Here is an 18,664-nt window from a genome sequence, read left to right as displayed (position 1 = left end):
TTTAAACTCTCTACTAAAGATTCATTATAGTTTAGCACTGTATTGACTCTTTAGGTCATTTTGAAAGGTACAGACATGTTAACATAGTCATCACAATATAAACATAGCAGTGTACCTATAGATACGTAAATGGACCTTGTGTAATCCAATTTAGAAGTGTGGGGTGTGTTCCAGATGCATCTAGAATACTTGCTCTGGGGACTAGAATCTCCCCATCACTAATGACTTCCCTGTTTCACTTTCAGATAGGTAATTTCTAATGTACATCCTCATGCCCATGAATTTGGTTGAGGTTTTGTTGAACCTCAGTGTCTACATGTTCTCATTTGCTGTCATTGACAACTGCATTCTTAGCCCCAAAACCAGACGTGGGGCTAAATGCAGCTAGCTTGGCGGCAGGGCACTTGCCTAACATGGATGTAGCCGTGAGTAGCATCCCCAGGCCAACACTGGCTTCCTTTATTTCATTGTCTTCTTGCATCCTCTTCTGGCATGCCAGGCTGTGCCTGGCCGTGTCCAGTAGGGATCACGTCAGACTTCTTGTCTTACTGTCTACTCTCTGAGAAGTCTCTGCACATTACACTGCTGCTCCTCGTTGTACCCTGGGTACCCTCCTTTCTTTGGTCCCAGAAAGGCCCTCAGCTCTCCACCGGTTTCCCACATTGGTAGCTTTATGACGTGAGGGGTTTTGCTTTGGTTTTTGTTGAGGTTTTTGTTTGTTTGCTTCCTGAAACAAATCCTACATATTTTTTTCAACTGTTTGAGCTGTTCATTTCTGTATTTTCTTAAGTAGACCTACTTTAATATGCACATTAGCCATAAAATAATATGTAATTCTCTTTCCTGCATCTCTTCTTTTCTATCTTTTTTTTTCTTTTTAGTGCTTCCCCCCTGGTTCTTTCTCTTCAGGTTGAGTAAGAAGATTACACAGTTTAAAAGTGGGGAAATGAGCACCATCATTCTGTTGAAACATTCTGTAAAATGAAGATCAAGTCTTTTAAATTTGCCAGAATTTGTCAGATCCAGTGAGGATTCAGGATTGCTAAGGTTGGTGAGGTGCCCTAACTGAACACCCTAATTTCTGAATTTTTTAAATTTTGATTGTTTAATGATTTTTCTCTTTTTTCAAAATTCATCATGTTTTAATTTTAATGTTTTTAAGTTATCCATAGCATTCTCTTGTAATTGTGTGCTTTGTTTGTGCTTGGGGTTTGTTACTGTTTTTGGGATGTATCTCATCCAGACTGAACTTAAACAACCTGTCTGCCTAACTCAGCCTCCCAAGTGCCAACATGAAGGGCTTGTGTCACTGTACTTTGTGTCTTGTGAGCCCTTACAGTTCCTTTCTGGTAGTTACTTTCCCCTCTTAATTACTATACGAACATGCATGTACATACACACACAATCTTTCCTCCTTAAGGGACCAGGTTTTGACTTGTGGATAATCTCTATTTTTCATTTAATTACTTTCTGTTCTTTTAAAATTTATCTCTCGGTGGGCTAGGCCTGGTGATACAGAACAGTAATCAGACCTACTTACAGGCCAGCCTGGAGGACTTAGTGAGACCTTGTCTCAAAACTAAAAAGGGAAGCCAGGAGTGTGGCACACGCCTTTAATCTCAGCACTCAGGGAAGCAAAGCAGTAGGATCAGGATCACTGTGAGTTCAAGGTAAGCCTGGGACAGCCAAGGCTATAAAGAAAAACCCTGTCTTGGAAGAGAAAAAAAAAGGAGATCAATGGGAGTACTTTTGTCTAGCAATCCCCTAAAAGATAAATGAATGAAATAAATAATATTTATTTCTCCCTTGTTCCATTTCACTCCCTTTTGGCTCCTTTGTTATACTATATAGTTTGTTCGTCTCTGCTGGAGTGGCTCTTTAATTAGACTATGAGGAAAGTGCAGTGAATATGAAGTTAATGCTTCCTGTAGGCCAGGCTGGCCTTGAACTCACAGAGACCCATCTGCCTCTGCCTCCCTGAGTACTGGGATTACAGGGGTGTGCCACCGGGCCTGGATGAAGCTAATTCCTTACTACCTAACAAGATATTTTTCTGAAATCAAGATTGAATTGTTCAAGTTATATAGTGTGTGCTTCAAAAACTTATTCTCTATATTATAGCTTCTCTGTTGTGTTTAAATCTTCTCTAATCCTAGATGCAGTTCATTACTTGTTATATGAATTCCTAAGGGTAGTATCTTGGAAGGTCACCTCACAATTAAACATTTTGTTGCATTTATTTTGTGGTATTTTGTGCATTGTATGCATGCGGCAGTCAGAGTAAGGGTACTTTAGAAGGCAGATTTTAAAATACAAACAAACAAACAAATGGCAAGGGCGTTTGGAGGAGCCTTCCTCCTTCATTCTGGGCTAGCTCCGTCACAAACGTTTTAGAAGAAGGAAGGAAACTGAGAGAACCCAGGGAACATTAGAAGGCCTAACACACACCTCAGTTACTTGCCTCACATCCTGGCAGGAACTGTCAGCCTCCCTCAATGAAACTTTTTAGTCTTTTGCTCTCTTGTGCCTTTTTTTAATTCTTTTGTGCTTTCTCCATTTCTGTCTGTTGCTGAACCAAGGACAGTCAGTTATTTGTGAATCCCACGGAACGAATTCTCTTAACATCCTGTGGGTCCCAGAGATGGGACTCAATCAAGGAGCCAAGCAAGGCAGCAGACGCCTTTGCTGGCTGAGCCCTCTTGCCACCTCTGATATCCTCCTTTTACAAAGTCACTGTCTTCCGCAGTTCAATTGCTAGCTGCATATGTCACCTTATTGCTGGATACTTTAGGTTCATTTCTGCTTGCATCTGTTCAAATATACTTAACCATCCCTTGCTCTTTGGTTTATTTTTCTCCTTTTTATTTACTTTAAACCCCCAATAAACGGTTATTTTATAGCCTCTGTTCGAAATTTTCAATCTCTGAAATTCTCTACATGTCAAGTGTTTGAGGTCATGAAATTTATTTCTAACTGTATATTTCAACATCCAAAGGTGAATCTGTTATATAAAAGGTACACAACAAACAGATCAATAAACGACTTTCCTAACCCTAAAACAAACAAACAAACAAACAACAGTTGCCAGCCGAAGATATCCCTTATGGAAGGAAGCATGTAGGATGTCCTTAGAAGTAGGTTTGCCTTTGTAGAACACTAGGTGGCGCTGCGAGGCTGCATAATTTTAATTCCAGGAAATTTGAAAACCCCACACTAATCTTTGGATCCAGTTTCTTCCTCCGCCCTCTGCCAGTTTTATGGACAAAGACTTTGAAGGACATATCCTTTTTTAAATTATTATTATTATTATTATTATATTTAATTTACCCTTGGTTCGAGTCTAGGCACCTTTATTCTGCAAAAGAACGTGGAACCCTTTTCTCCTGGAGGCAAATATGTATTCCCAAATCTCAAATCTAATCGTGGCAGGTGTTGGGTGAATCTGGCCTCTCTGTTATAAAGTCTTTTTTGTATGACAGTAAGATTGTTGTGTGATATTCTCCCGTAAACGTTACCCAGGTGTTGTTTAAGTCCATTCGTGAGCTGTTTTCAAGTTAACATTCTTACATTATAGTATAATATACACACTTGGATAGGAGCTATAGAGTATAATTAAATATGCATGTGTTATTTCAATAAAACACACACACATATCCCGGAACAGAACATGAAGTTCTGTTCTCAGAGATCACGCCCATACAGTAAAACCTTGGAACATATTTTTAAGTTAATATGATTTTTTGTTTTATTTGGTAAAGCGTGAATAAAACAATTTGTGGATGAGGAGGGATATTTCACAGGGCAAAACTTACCAAAACATGCTTACATGTAAGCATTCTGTCCAATTGTTTTGATTGGTTGGTTCATTGGTAGGTGGGTGGGTGAGTGGTTTGTTGGTTGGTTAACTTTTCGGTTTGCTTTTGTTTTGAGGCAGGGTCTCCTGTAGCCCATGCTGGCCTAGAACTCACTATGTGGCCAAAACTGAAGCCCTCACCCCCCCCCCCCCCACTGCTACCTCCCAGGGTCTGGAACTGCAGCATCTTTGACACAAGGACCTGCTCCAATTGACTTTCCACACTAGCATCTTGTGGTCTCGTGAGACACTTCAGAGCATCCTCAGCAGGCGATTACCTCCTGAAGGAGCAAGCAAGCAGTTCTGACCAGGAGCTCTGCAGTCTACAACACACAACAAAACAAATCACTGATACGTTTCATTAAGTCTACAGGACACTAATACAACATGAAGTGTGTTTCATAGTCATTCATGCACATTAGGGCCAGCACATTTTTAATGAGTTATTACTTCCTGGACCTGAAAATACTGACCATGATCTGAGGCCACCCTGGAAGACAACAACAATTAACCACATCCTAAATGTCTTCTTAAAATGGTTTCCTTCAAGAAATTTGTTGCTTATATGGACATTTTGCTTTGCTTCCTGAGTACAATGCCAAACACAGATTAAATTCCTATTCTTTCCCTCATAAATCATAACCCTACCTGTCCTGCCCATTAATTTACAAAATTAAAAATATCTCCTTCATGGGCTGGAGGATGGTTCAGCTGTTAAAAGCTAGAGTCACAACCATAAACATCTCTTTCATGCAGAATTTCACCTCCTCTCTGTCTGAACCTGTATAAGCCCCTGTCTTGTTTGTCAAACTTGACTAGCTTAGAGCTAAAATGTTCTTTGATTTACTATTCTATCCGGTCACATTCCATGACACTTTCCAACATGAAATGCCTTATAACTATTTATACTTATAAATGAGGCAGGGTATCTTGTAGCCAGAACTGAAAGAGGAAATGGAAGCAATAAACTGATGCTATAAAAGATTTTCCAATAAGCTTGCACAAAAGTAAGATTTTTCTGCAGAGCATGCCTCTGCTAGGCACACAGCCCAACCCTGGTTGACAGCTGCCTGGGAACAACTGCCCTGCTCTGTCTGCAGAAAACTGTGACAATATTTTATACTGTAAATCTCCTCACTTGTCCAAACAACCAAACCTTGGAATTTCCATCTATGACACATGTTTAATTGTAACCTAGGCCCATAAAACTATATAAACTGTCGAAGAGTTCTGTTCAGAGCAGTCATGTACAATTATTATACTTTTTTCTTCTTAATCTCTAAGTGCTTGGAGTAACTGTGCACTGAGAAGGCATATTAAAACCATAATATGAGCATTGAACTTCTTTCTTTCCACAGGTTCTAGGTGTCCTGTCCTCTTTTGATTTCCCTCTGAAGGGCACTGAGGCAGACTGGCCTTTTTGGGTAAGAGTATTAGAATAAACCTCTTAATGTAACTTGGGTCTAAAGCACTGTTATGACTGTACACCTTCTAGAAGGTTTTTGCCTTGCTCCTGGGTGATCAGTTGTAAAATAGTATTCATAGAAATTGCAGGTGTTCACCTGTATCAGTCCGCACAAAGGAGGGTCTGTCTTCTCTTAGACAAGCAATTTCAAAAAGAGACTGCAAAAGAGACACACGGGAGGCCCCCTTGGCTGTTGACAATTTCTTAATCCCCAAGTCCCTCACCCCGCCTCTATAAAGGCCAAGGCCAGGTTTTCCCTTTCGCAGACCCTCAGTTTCTGATGGGAGGCTGCCCCTTGCTGACTGCACTAATGTACACAGTCCCGGTGTAGGTCAGTCTCTTAGCCCTCTGTCTCTTTAGGCTGCCCCAGAAATCTAACAGTTTGTCCCAAACCCGAGAAAGGACATCCGAGGACTACTGGCAACCTGCTCCCTCTGGAAAGACAGAACTCGCTTATCTTTTTCCACTTGCAGCCCCAAGTCACAAGTACACCGGGCAGGGCTATCTGTCCCTCTCAAGTAGCAGTTTCTTTCATTCTGCATCTCCATCCATCTCTCCTCTCATTTCCCTCTGTTTTATTATGACAGTTCAGCAGCCAGATGGGAGACCTTTCTCCATTTGACCAGAGCATGAGTCCAACATGGGCCAAAAGCTGGACAAGGTTACTCACAGGTCCTAAGTAAGAGGCACCCTACTTAGCCCTCTCAGAGGCTTCAATCCAGTCTTAAGAGTACTTAGTCGAAGGCTCCAGGAGCTTCCCACAGTCCCACATCCATCACTTGGTCAAGAATTCCAGGAACTTTCCACAGACCATAAAGACTCTCTCAGGAGAAAGTTCAGGAAGCCTTCCATGGGGCCTGTGGAAGTACAAGAATGGGGACACCCATCCCATTTTCCAGGCACATTTGGTTAATCTGAAATCTGAGGGATGCCTCTAGGTAGGTAGAATTGGCCCACCTTTTACTGTGGTTCCACACCCACCATGAGGACACACACCTTTAGCCTGTCTGTGAGCTAATCTAAAAGAGCTCCATTTGGGATATTTGAGACTGGCCACGCTTGCACTCGGTCCCAGTTTGGCCTCAATATAATTGGACAATGGCCGGCAGTGGCCAGAAAAAACACAAAATTTTTCCCAAATGCCAACACTTTATTGGGCCCATTCCTTATCCCTGTTTCAGGATTTCTCCAATAGACTAAAGCTGTAGTTTGGGGGAATAATTTGAGCATAATGAGTATGGGTGAGAGGTTACTTACAGGAGCAGAAATGTGAAAGCTGAAAGACAGCTGTATCACCAAAGTTCACTTCTGCACAGGTGACAACTCAAAAAAGCTGGGTAAGCTGAAGCACACACTGCACAGCCTGAAGTAACTCAACAAGGTAAATGTTTACCTTCCTGTTTAAAGAACTTCTCTCTACAGGACAGAATGATTCCATCCTGGAGGAAATTGCTACACAACCCTTGCCCCTTAGAGCTACTGTTAGTAAATATTCTTATGGAATCTTTTAAAGGAGTAAAATAGGTTCTTTTAGGGCAAATCCGAGCAGTCCTACAAAGAGATTACATTAATTTATTAGACAGAAATGTTTATCCAGGTGCTACGGCTAGCTAGGATTTTTCTTAAAATATCAAACAATGGTACAAATTATTTAGTAATTAACTTTAAATAAGGTCATAGCCAATTCATGTCTCCCAAAAGTTTCTTGAAATAATTTACAGCTTATAACTGAGTAAACTAAATTTCAATTTTTGGGGTTTAATAATGTGGTGCTCTGTTGTAGTACCTAAGTAATTATAAGGAGCTGAACCTTTCCAGGAGCAGTTTGTCAGCTATCCTTCTTAAGGCAGTGGTGTAAACAGGAATACTCTGATGTGAGATATGCCTGTTCCAGTGTGGCTATGCCTATGAGGTATAATAATAGCTTGAGGAACAGCAGGTTTAACACATTGGCAAACAACTGACATGACATATGGGTATTTTTCATTTCCTGTGGCAAAACTTTCCACAGGCTCCTGATTGTTAGGTCCAAAGCAAGCTCTGTAAATGTCACTGCTGCTGCTGCTATCCCTGAAATGACAGCCCAGGCCGAACCCAGGCAGGGCTTTGAGCAGATAAACACAAGGATTGTTATTGAGTAAAGTCAGAGTTTCTCAGGATCTCTTAAGGAAGCTTCTAATTACTGGTAAAGCCACTACCTCCCTTACTCCAGAGTTGACTACCACAGGAGAGGGCATCTGGTCCCTGATTAACCCAAAGTACCTGCAACAGTCACATTTCTCCTCCCGTCACTATCCTCATGATAAAACGGGCAATGCTTTTCCTACCAGTTGCTGTCCTCCATTCTTGGAGCCAGACAATTTGTTCCCCCAATAAACTTTCCTTTCTATTCATAGAGTGGAATGGTTTCAGAGTTTTGCTGCACCTTCAATTTCAATGACTTATGGAAGAAGCAGAAAAAAAGAAAATTTAATTTGATCTTGAGAATATAAAGGAATGATTTTTTAAAAAAACTTTTAAATCTAAAACTATCATATGGCAATTTTAAGGGGTCACAGATGGATGAGGGAGGCCAGGTTGTAAGGATCCCATAGATTGCTATGTTAATGGCTCTTAAATTATGTAATAATCTTTATTTATCAGATTTTTTCCTTAATAATAAATATAAGTATATTCCAAAGACTTAAAAAAGGATCAATATGACCAGCATGTAGCTGTTCTTCAATTAATTCTTTAATAGCCACAAGTATCTTCCTGGGGAGGGGCCATTGATTAACCCTGCCTTGCTTATCTGAAAAGCCAAGTAATAGGCTCAGCAGTTGAGTTAGGGAGACTTATCAATAGCTCCACTAAAATTCAGTTGTTTATTTCCAAGCCCAGTATAATTGTTTGTTTGTTTGTTTGTTTGTTTGTTGACACAAGGTTCCTCTGTGTAGCCTTGGCTGGTCTGGAACCTACTCTGTAGAATAAGCTGTCCTGGAACTCAACAAAGATCTGCCTGTCTCTGCCTCCCACATGCTGGGATTAAAGGCATGTGCCACCACTGCCCAGCCTCCAGTGTAATTTTGATTAGTTGTCATAGCTACTGGTAAAACAGTGCCTTGATGAATTTTTTGTAGCTCTTTCCTTGGAATATAACCCAAATTAATCATCATGACTTAAGCATTAGAACTTAAAGAGATGACTTAAATTATCCCTATCGGGGACAATAAGTTTCTTTCACATAAATTTGAAGCTAATTTTTTTATCACTTAAGGTTTAAATGATCCAGGATGAATAATTAAGCATTTGAGTGTTGTGATAAACTTGTCAGGTGTGCCAACTCCTGTAATGCCACTATTGGCCAATTGTAATGGTCAGGCATATAACCACCATTTATCACTAATTATTGATACAACAGCCCTCAAATCCAATAATCCTTTTTTAAAAAATGTTTCGTATTAATAATTCCCATTTGGAGCTGTTTCCTCACCTTTTGGTCCACACTTTCCAAAAATATATAGGTTTTGGACACTAGAGGGAGTCTTTCCCTCATCTATATAGGGTAGAATTAAAAGTTGGACAAGTCCCTGTCCTGGGGAGCATTCATAACTGAATTAGTGGAGACCATAGTAAGAACTTCTCCTGCAAAACTTAAATCAATTACTCTAATTCATGCTTTTGTCTTGTTTGCCTATCTGGTGCCAGATTTTAGGATCTAAGGTTGTTGGGATTCGTAAGCAGGCATCTGTACGGCCAGCCCCGAGGAACCTGACAAACACAGGCCCAGGGGACCTGACAAATGGGACATCAGGCATCTGTGAGGCCACCTACAGACCACCTGAAACCACCTGAGCATGCTCTGGGTCACCCTGTAAGAGAACTCGCACCACCACCACCCCTCTCTCCCTTTTACCCTACCCAGGGACAGTCTCTGTGACCCCTTCCCCCATTCCCTTACTAAACCTCCCATGTGGAATCAGTCAGGTGGTATGATTTGTGAACCCACGGTGTAACTTTGCTACACAATCCTATCATTGGTATATTGGCTGGGAATAGGCGCTTTCAGCGGCCATGCCACATGGTGGTTGCTTTCGGTGCCAGCACCATACCGGAGCTGCTGGAAACCTATTTCATTTCAAATCTGCCCACAACACACTTTCTGGCAACCAGATCACTATCTCCTATATGCAACACCAGCTGGATTGGTGAGTTCCCCTCTTTGGTCAGCACAAACACCTCTCTTGGTAGGGGAAGATTGATCTTTGAGCTTCCAACAACTTCCTAGTACCTCTTGAGATGGAGGAACCCCCAATCACGGTCTTCATTGGCCACAGTTGACCCTTTTTGCTAACCTCCATTTAGGGCTTCCTCTTTCCCTTGGTTGATATTTATTTTTCCCCTTCTACTTGCATGATAACCCCCCCCAATCATGCTCCTCTACAAAAATCCTAGCTCTAAGTAAACTGTCCACTATGGACAGCTGTGCCTGTGGTCTCTGACCAATGCTGACGAGCTGTTGGATCAGGCAGGGCCATACTACTCTACTGAGTGACACCTTGCCTTTGGGATGCCTCTGGCAGTTCACTGACTCCCACCCTCGATGGGAACTGCCCATTCAACTGTTCCTTCTGCATCCCCACTAGGATGTCTTCTGGCAACTTTTAAAACCCTATGCATGGAGACTGAGTTAAAGGCCTCTAAGCTCATATGCCTCTGTAATAAAACTTGTCCTACATATTCCTTAGATAATGACTAATTCAAATTGACTAATTAACTGCACATTAAATTCCAAATATTTTATGGGATCATTTTAGTTGCTGTCAACAATCTGGTAAATGGAAGGAGGTATCTTATGTTTAAGCTTTCTCTCTTCTCCTCTCTAAACCTTCTCTCTGTTTCTCCTGTTCTCCTACCCAGCTTCTTCTATCTATAGTCTCAACCTCAAGAGTTCTTTACCTTTGACTTCGCAGATGAACCTCCACCTCGACATTTTCAACCTCTGGCTTCTTCTCAACCTCCGGCTTCTTCTCAGGCTCTGGCTTCTCCTTCCTCTGCTTCCTCCTCTTCCTCTCTGACTTCTCCAGCATCCTCACCCATCTCCCCAGCAACAGGCTGTGCTAGTCGTCCTACTTGGGCTCCCACTTTCACAACACCAACAGCTATTAGCCCCCTCTGTTACCTGCCCTCACTCTATAGTAAAGCCCCCTTCTTCTTCTACTCAGCATAAAACAGCCTCAATTCTTCCCTTGTAGGAGGTGGCCGGCATGGATGGCTTAGTTAGGGTGCATGTTCCCTTCTCATTAACTGAAGTTTCTCAAGTAGAAAAGAGACTAGGATCCTATACCTCTAATCCTTCTACTTTCATTAAAGAATTTCAATATCTCACTCAACCTTATAATCTTACCTTCCATGATATATATATATGATTCTTACCAATAACCTATTTTCTGAGGAGCACAGGTAAGTTGGGAACAAGCTAAAGCACATGCAGATAAGGTTCACCAAACAAACACAGCACACTGAGGTAGTGCTCAACCAGGATCCACAATGGGATTATAATACCCTGGGAGGCATTTTAGCTAGAGATCAGTTCACGACCTGCCTCCTCGCTGGTCTCTGCAAGGCTGCCCTTAAACCAGTTAATTGTGAGAAGCTTCAGGAGGTCATTCAGGACAAGAATGAAAACACATCTTGATTCCTAGAGCACTTTACAAAGGCCCTCTTACAACATACTAATCTAGACCCTGAAAGTACAGAAGGTAGGCATCTTCTGATGACCTTTTTTTTTTTTTCTCCCAGAGTTACCCTGACATCAGGGCTAAGTTTAAATGCTTGGAGAGAGGACCTCTGACTCCACAGGCAGAAGTCTTAGCACTGGCCTTTAAGGTCTACCATGGAAGAGATGAGAAAGCCCGCAAGCAAAAATACCAAATGCTGGCAAAGGCCATCGAACTGGCCTCAGTAACTTCCCAGGCTCCCTTGCCTCCTAAGGCATGAAGACCACAGGCTCACTCTTTCAAATGTGGTCAAGAAGGTCACTGGCCTCAGTTTTGTCCTAACCTCCACAAGGGGCTGGGGCCATGTCCAAAATGGCACCAAGAGGGACATTGGGGTGTTGACTGCCACCGTTTCACCCATGATATGGGGGCATCACTCCCAGATTGCCTTCTGGCCAATATCCTAGGCCTGGCTATAGATGACTGAAAGTGCCTGAATTCCCTTGACCAGACCACTGCCATCACTAGCAGGGAGCCATGGGTAATCATCATGGTATCTGGGCAGGCCATCTCCTTCCTTGTGGACACCGGAGCCACTTACTCAGTCCCAGTGGAGTACTGAGGACCAACCTCTCTTTCTAGTTCCCCCATTATAGGGGTAGAGGGACAGCCTTGCCAACCTTGCCAGACTCCACCACCTAATTGTACTTTCAGAGGTGTTCCCTTGACTCATTCCTTTTTAGTGATGGCAACCTGCCCAGTTCCCTTACTGGGAAGGGACTTTTTAGCCAAAATGGGAGCCTCTATCTCCTTTACTCCACCCACTCCACTGACCCCAAACTCACCAGCATACTCTCTCCTCCTCTTCCTAGCTACCCTACCTACCAGCTGTGACCTGTCGCTTCCTTTACTAGCCTCTCAAGTGAACCCCCAAGTCTGAGATGTCCAAAACCTCTCCTCTCTGTCCCTAGGCACCATTCCTCTGGGGTCATTCACTTACAGGATTCCAGCTGGTATATTACCCAATCCCTGGGGATGGGAGAAGTAGGAAAGGTAATTAAACACTCCTCTAAGGTCATTGCCTCTCTGACACCCTCCTCCTAAATAATACAAACCTGTCATTTTGTCTCCTACTTCAGACTCTGACCTCAGCTGACAAGCTCCTTAATGTGACCCAACAGGACCTTTTTAAAGCTTACAATATGTCTGTCCCACCTGGGACCAATTCAGAATTGACAGCTTCTCCTGTGACTGTCAAGTAACCTTACTTCACCACTCATTAACTGCCCTGACTCTGATATCCCCTACCTTTCTCATATCACCCTCTTTGGAGTGGCAAGCTGTTTCAAGGCATCCAGGACACACTCTGTAGGAAAGCTAAGTTCCTTAGAGTGTAATAAAACTGTAATCCTTGATACCTCATCTCAACTCCAATGCCCTACTGCTAATAATACCTTGATTCTTTGTGTTACTCAGGTCTGCCACTGTCTGCCTACTGGTTGGTCAGGAAATTACACGCTGGTGCTACTCTACCCCGAGCTGGGGGTGATAAACAAAAAGGAGCCCCTACCAATCCCAGTCCTTAACTTAATAGCTGCCCAGCAGGATAAGAGGGCAATTCAAATCCTGCTCCTCCTGGCTGTTGCAGGAATCATGGCAGCTGTTGGGACCTGGACAGCAGAACTAGCCACTTCCCTAACTTTGTATTATCAGCTTTCTTCCCAGTTCATCCAGGACCTCCAGCAAGTGGCTCAGACAATATTAACTCTCCAAGGACAGATCGACTCACTGGCAGCAGTATTACTTCAAAACTGAGGCGGACTGGATCTCCTCACAGCTAAAGAAGGCCTTTGCATCTTCCTCCAGGAGGAAGGCTGTTTTTATGTCAACCAGTCAGGTATAATAAAAGACAAAAATCCAACAACTCCAGACTAATCTACAAAAGTGAAGGGAATGGCTTGAGGTCTCTAGCTCTTGGGCCTTTGAGAACCCCATATGGAAGTCGATTCTGCCCTTCCTCACACCTCTTCTGCTCATCTTTCTGCTTTTTGCACCCTGCTTTATTAACATCCTCTCTACATTCCTCCAACAACAAATGCAAAAATTCCCTAACCAAACCATTAATCAGTTACTCTTACAGGATTATTATCCTCTGCCCACAGAACCAGATGACAATGACCTTCCAATCAACCCTGATGGTGGGGACCAGCTATACCCTGAGAATGACAATTCCCCTAATCAACAGGAAGTACTCTGAAGAGCAAAGGTCATCCCAATGGCCTCCCTACCATCACCCCCTTCCTAGATCCTCACTTTTTAATGAAACAAAAAGGGAGGAATGTTGGGATCTGTAAGCAGGCATCTCTACGGCCAGCCCCAAGGGACCTGACAAATCCAGCCTCAAGGGGTCTGACAAACAGGACATCAGGCATCGGTGAGGCCACCTAGGGACCACCTGAAACCATCTGTGCATGCTCTGGGTCACCTTATAAGAGAACTCCCACCACCACCACCTCTTCTCTTGCCCTACCCAGAGACTGTCTCTGTGACCCCTTCCCCCCTTCCCTTACTAAACCTCCCATGTGGAATCAGCTGGGCGGTGTGATTTGTGAACCGGCCATGGAACTTTGCTGCACATCCTAACAGGTTCCTTCTTCAGGGAACCAAGGATTATATTCAATTAGAGTATCTAAGCATTGTGCTAAATCCTCCTTAGTTGCTTTTATCCCTTAGTTTCAACACATTATTTAACAATTACACACAGTGTTTCCTTACACTTGCTGAGTTTCCTGTGTCCTTGGATACTTACTGGTCACAAGTCAGTGTGTTCCCCAAACTTGCTGCTTCTGTGTCACTCCAAAACTGCTATGTGCCTGTAATTGTCGTGTGTCCTTCAGGTTCCAAGTTTAGGTGTCAGCCAGACCCCACAATCGGTACCACTTGCAGTATCCAGTTCAGCAAAAGCCTAACACTTGGTGTTCCTGGCGGAGAAGAGCAATGGCCCCAGAGCAAAGTTTCACTTGGAGTCTCTGGGTTTCCTTTAGGAAGAAAAGAGAACAACTGTATTTTACAGTTTGATATATTTAGAGTGCAGAACGGGATTGCTCCAAGTGTCAGGCTTTAGAGGTGATAAGGGCTCAGAGCTACCTCTCAAAGCAGCACTCTAGAGGCATTTTCCTTCCTGCTATCAGCCTCTTCCACAGAGACACCTGAATGCCAAGGGGAGAATTAGCTGAATCACACACAAATCGCTCTTGAACCTAGGCTTGCCCTTGATGAAAGCTTTACAGGAGGGCTGCATAACAACAGTAGGTTATTAAATTTAGTGTGTTTTCCTTAATTAAATATAGCTAAAATGTTATAAAAAAAACTATTAATAAAATTATTTTCTTTTTAGCAAGAAATTCTTGAGAGTTGATGTATAATTTAGACATATGAGAGACAGTTGATCTGTACATACATTCTATAAATTTTTAAATCAATACACACTCCCAAGCTCCATCTAGATACTTAGCTTTTCAGCTCCATCAGACTGGTTTTTCAAAAGTATTTGGATATCTGTTCCTTCAGGATTACAGTTTTTGAAAAAGAATATTCCCAGTGTCTCAGAAATGACAAAGCAAGAGTAGCTTGAAAAGGCAATTTTCTTCCATAAAAAGAGGTGTCAGAACCCAAGTCAAGCTAGCTTCAGCACACTGGGAAAGAAAGTTCAGTGAGTTTTCATTCTAACAAAGGTGGTGACTATGTATTATCCCACTGATTTGACTCGGTTGGCTAACTCATAATCAACACAAAGGAAATGAAGGAAAACAAAAGGGCATGTCCACCGTTGGTCAAGTTCCAGGAATGAAACAGGGCCTTGTGTAAACAAAAGATTTACTAGGTAGGGTAGATTAAAAGACTTCAGTGGTTGGGAGACTTTAGAGAACATAGGCCTATGTTCTTTGGTGGGCTAGCCACCTTTGACAGAAAACACAAAAGCAAAATCCTTTTCATGCACGATAATTAATCCCAGAACTCAGAAACTCAAGGACTGCTGGAATTCAAAGCCAGTCTGAAGTACCTAGAAAGTTCCAGGCTAGCCAAGGAATACACTGATACCATGCCTTTAAAAGTTAATTAATTAATTAATTAAAACCTTTAAGTGCTATTTTGAAATTTATTTTTGCAATAGGTTAACCACACCTAACTATGCAGCTCTAGTCTGTGTGAGCATGAATTCACAGACTATTTTATTTTAACTGGTTTCTTATGATGGTTTTTGTTGTTGTTGTTTGGGGGGGTTGGTTGGTTGGTTGGTTTGGGTTTTTGGGGTTTTTTTGTTGTTGTTTTTTTAATATTGTTGTAATGTGCTTAAACTCTGTAGCCTCTCTCTTGACACCTACTAAAGTTCTTAGCATAATTGTAGCTCCTCTGTTAACACCTGCTGTCACCTTTAGCATATCAGAAGCCATTTTGCCTAGGTCAGTCACCATGTTGACCATAAGATGAAACTGAGTTTAAGTTCTCAGGCCACTACATGCCTGAGAACAGAATACAACTCAATAGTTCCATACTTCCTACTTAGACTAAAGCAGTAGATGATAAATGCATGTTCTGCTCGAGTTAAAGATAAATGTATGTTCTGTTAGAGGTAAAACCACAACACCCTGCTGTGTTCCTTACTCCCAGAAAGCTGGAAAGCCCTCAAGAGCTCCCCTACCTAAATCCTAGCCAACTAGCTTAATGTGCTTTGTCTAGCTTAGATACAATATATTTAGCTAACCAAAATGACGTAATGCTGCCCCCCCACCCTGCTTCCTACACCTGGTTACTTGGTTGTTACCTGATTATGGTTTTTTTTTTGTATAGAAAACCTGCCTTAGAAATCGCCCAGTGTCATAGTATGGATCCCAAGTCCAGACTATGACCTGACCCGTCAGTTTTTTGTTCATTATTCAATAAACATTCCTCAGTCTGAGTCTGGTGTTTAAGTGGTCAGTGTGCAGCTGTTCCTGAACCCATAACAGTATTTATTAAATGAGCAAATGCTTTGCCATTACTAAGGAACCTTAACTACGTACAAATGTAAGAAAAGAAACTGTAGAATGTCGACTTTGAAAAGTGAAATAGATTTAATTAGACACTAAATAAAACACAGGCAGAAAGAGCAAACATTGTCAAGTTTTTGTTTGTTTTATCTGATTGTTTTATGGTTGCAGGGTCAGGTGCAAATCAATACAAAAGTAACAGAGGACATTCTAGGGAATGCCTAGCAAGCCATCTGTCTGAAGTATCAAACAATCCACCAAAGTGTGCTGGTGTGCACTCACTTGTAGCCCCGATGGTTACAAACCATAGACAGGCTGCCTAGCCTGGAAAATATCCCAAAACTTCCCAGAAAGCAGAAAAGGAAACGAAACCCATATGCTTTTGATAACTTCCTTAAGAGTTTCTACCAAGGTAGTGGTGGCACTGTAGGCAAGGTGATCATGTAAAATACCTCTGGATCTTGCTTTAGATGTTTATGGATCATGCAAGCCAAGTGCACATCATTTCCCTGAGTGCAGTTCTTCACTAGCAATGGTTATGGACTTTGACTCACTGAGTTACTCATCTATGTGTGCTCTGTGGCAAATTATTATTCTGGTTGCTACTCTCTTTCTTCTCCTTATTCTCCCTCTACTCCTCTTTTTCTTATTTAAGATGGGACTCTCCACTTTGTCATGCTGACTTCTAATTCCTGGGCTCAAATAGTCCCCTGGGCTCAACCCAACAACATCTGATAGTTCTTTGCAGATAAAAATGAAGTGAAACTCAACCACTGCTCTCAAATAGAGACTAGTGATGATAATAGAAGGGCATATTGTTATGGGTTCAGGAAGAGCCACACACTAACCACTCAAATACCAGACTCAGATTGATGGATGTTTAATGAATGCTGAACAAAATAAAAACTGATGGGTCAGGGCCACATCTGGTCTCCAGAGCCAGACAGTGATGCTGATCTGTTAACAAGGCAAGCATTTTATACAAAAATAAATAAATAAATAAATAAATAAATAAATAAAATAAAAGGAACCAGGTAACAATGTGTAGGAGGGGCAGCATTGCATCATTTTGACCAGTTAAACAAAGGATTTTCCAAGTACATTGTATCTAGAAGCTAGACAAAGCATTTCAAACTGAAGGGCTAGGACATAGGCGTGGGGACTTTCCAGTTCCCCATCCGTCCAGGAGAAAGAAACATAGCAGGATGTTGTGGTCTTAACTCTTACAGAACATGTGTTTATCTTTAACTCAAGCGGAACACGCATTTATCATCTATTGTTTCATTCTAAGCAGCAAGTATTGAACTGTTGAATTGTACCTCTGTCTCAAGCAGCTTGGGAGTGAGAACTTGAGCTTAATTTCACCTTATGATCAAAATGGTGACTTAAAAATGAAATGGCTTCTCTTATGCTAAAAGTAAGTGTATTAGAAAATGTTAACAGAATTGCTGCAGTTATGCTAAGAAAGTAGGTCTCAACAAAGGGACTATAGAGTTTAAGCAGGTCACAAAATACATGTCATAGGAAGATTAAGAATCAACTGCTCTGAAAGATAATTAGAAACTCTTAAAATGATTTAAATTAGATGTTCTTTTCACAGATCCTTGTAAAAGTAACTTTTATCCACCTGATTTAATTGACATCTCCAAGCCTTACTTCCTCCATCTGCTAACCTAGGTCTAGTCCTGGAAGCTTCTAGCCTCGGTATAATCTAGTCCAGGCCTAGAATGTTTTCAGCCTCTGAGACTTCCTTCTGAATAAGCTCACCCTTTCTAGTTTTTTCTGAACTCTTGCTGCCTGGTTCAACTCAGCTGTTCTGGCTCAAACTTCTCTCCAACCTGATGGATTCAGTCTTGCTTCTCTCTCAGCCTGTGACCGAGGCTCTGCTTGGCCTCATACTAGCTTTAGCAATATGTGTTAATCTTCTGACTCTTTCTCAGTCTTTAGCTCTTTCTGTCTTTACCTATGTCTAGTTTGTTCTCGCTTCAACCTCTCTCTGTAAAACTCTCCCAGTAAAAACTGTCTTCTCTCTCTCTCTCCCTCTGTCCTGCTCTCCCTTAAGAGTTGGGCATATCCCATTCTGTCATATCATCACTTTGTCTGCCTCCTGACTAGACATTACTTTGAAACTTGGGTGCTTCCTCCTACAAACTAAAGGTGTGTACTAAGGGTGTGTCTGCATTCCAGCCATATCACCTAGACCTAGGACTCCTAGAACTTGCTATAGCAGCCATGTTCTGAATTAAAACTCCTCTTCAGATGAATATATTTTATTTACATCAGAAAGTGTACAGCAAAATAGATTTCAAGAAGCTGGAGAAATGGCTCAGCAGCTAAAAACAGGCACTTCTACAGAGTTCAACTCTGCACACGTCAGGTAGCTCATAGGATGTGCACAGAGATCGAAAAAGATGCAATCATACAGAAATGCCTAGATTATGTTAAACTCAAGGCCTTGAGCATGCTAGGCCATCACTCTAAAACTGAGCTATTAATACATCTCCAACTCCCGTTCTATAGTTCTTAAACTAGGATAGTTCTTAACAGGACTTGTTTTATAATTATTTGCTTCACATAAATTAATTTGCATAAATGACTTTATTTTTGTTTTTTAACA

At 41.9% G+C, this 18,664-nt stretch overlaps 1 long non-coding RNA gene across 1 annotated transcript; it reads left to right on the top strand.

Moving 5' to 3' along the window:
• Nucleotides 1–940: 940 nt before the first annotated feature.
• LOC132649350 (uncharacterized) lies at nt 941–6,679 on the top strand. Its single transcript, XR_009587771.1, has 3 exons — nt 941–1,047; nt 5,212–5,277; nt 6,635–6,679. It is a non-coding gene; the product is annotated as an uncharacterized LOC132649350 (long non-coding RNA).
• Nucleotides 6,680–18,664: the final 11,985 nt, after the last annotated feature.

This window comes from Meriones unguiculatus, chromosome 19 (genome assembly GCF_030254825.1).
Source record: "Meriones unguiculatus strain TT.TT164.6M chromosome 19, Bangor_MerUng_6.1, whole genome shotgun sequence".
NCBI classification, from domain to species: Eukaryota; Metazoa; Chordata; class Mammalia; order Rodentia; family Muridae; genus Meriones; species Meriones unguiculatus.
Note: the sequence above shows the minus strand (reverse complement) of the source record. Positions and strands in the feature narration are given on the sequence as shown.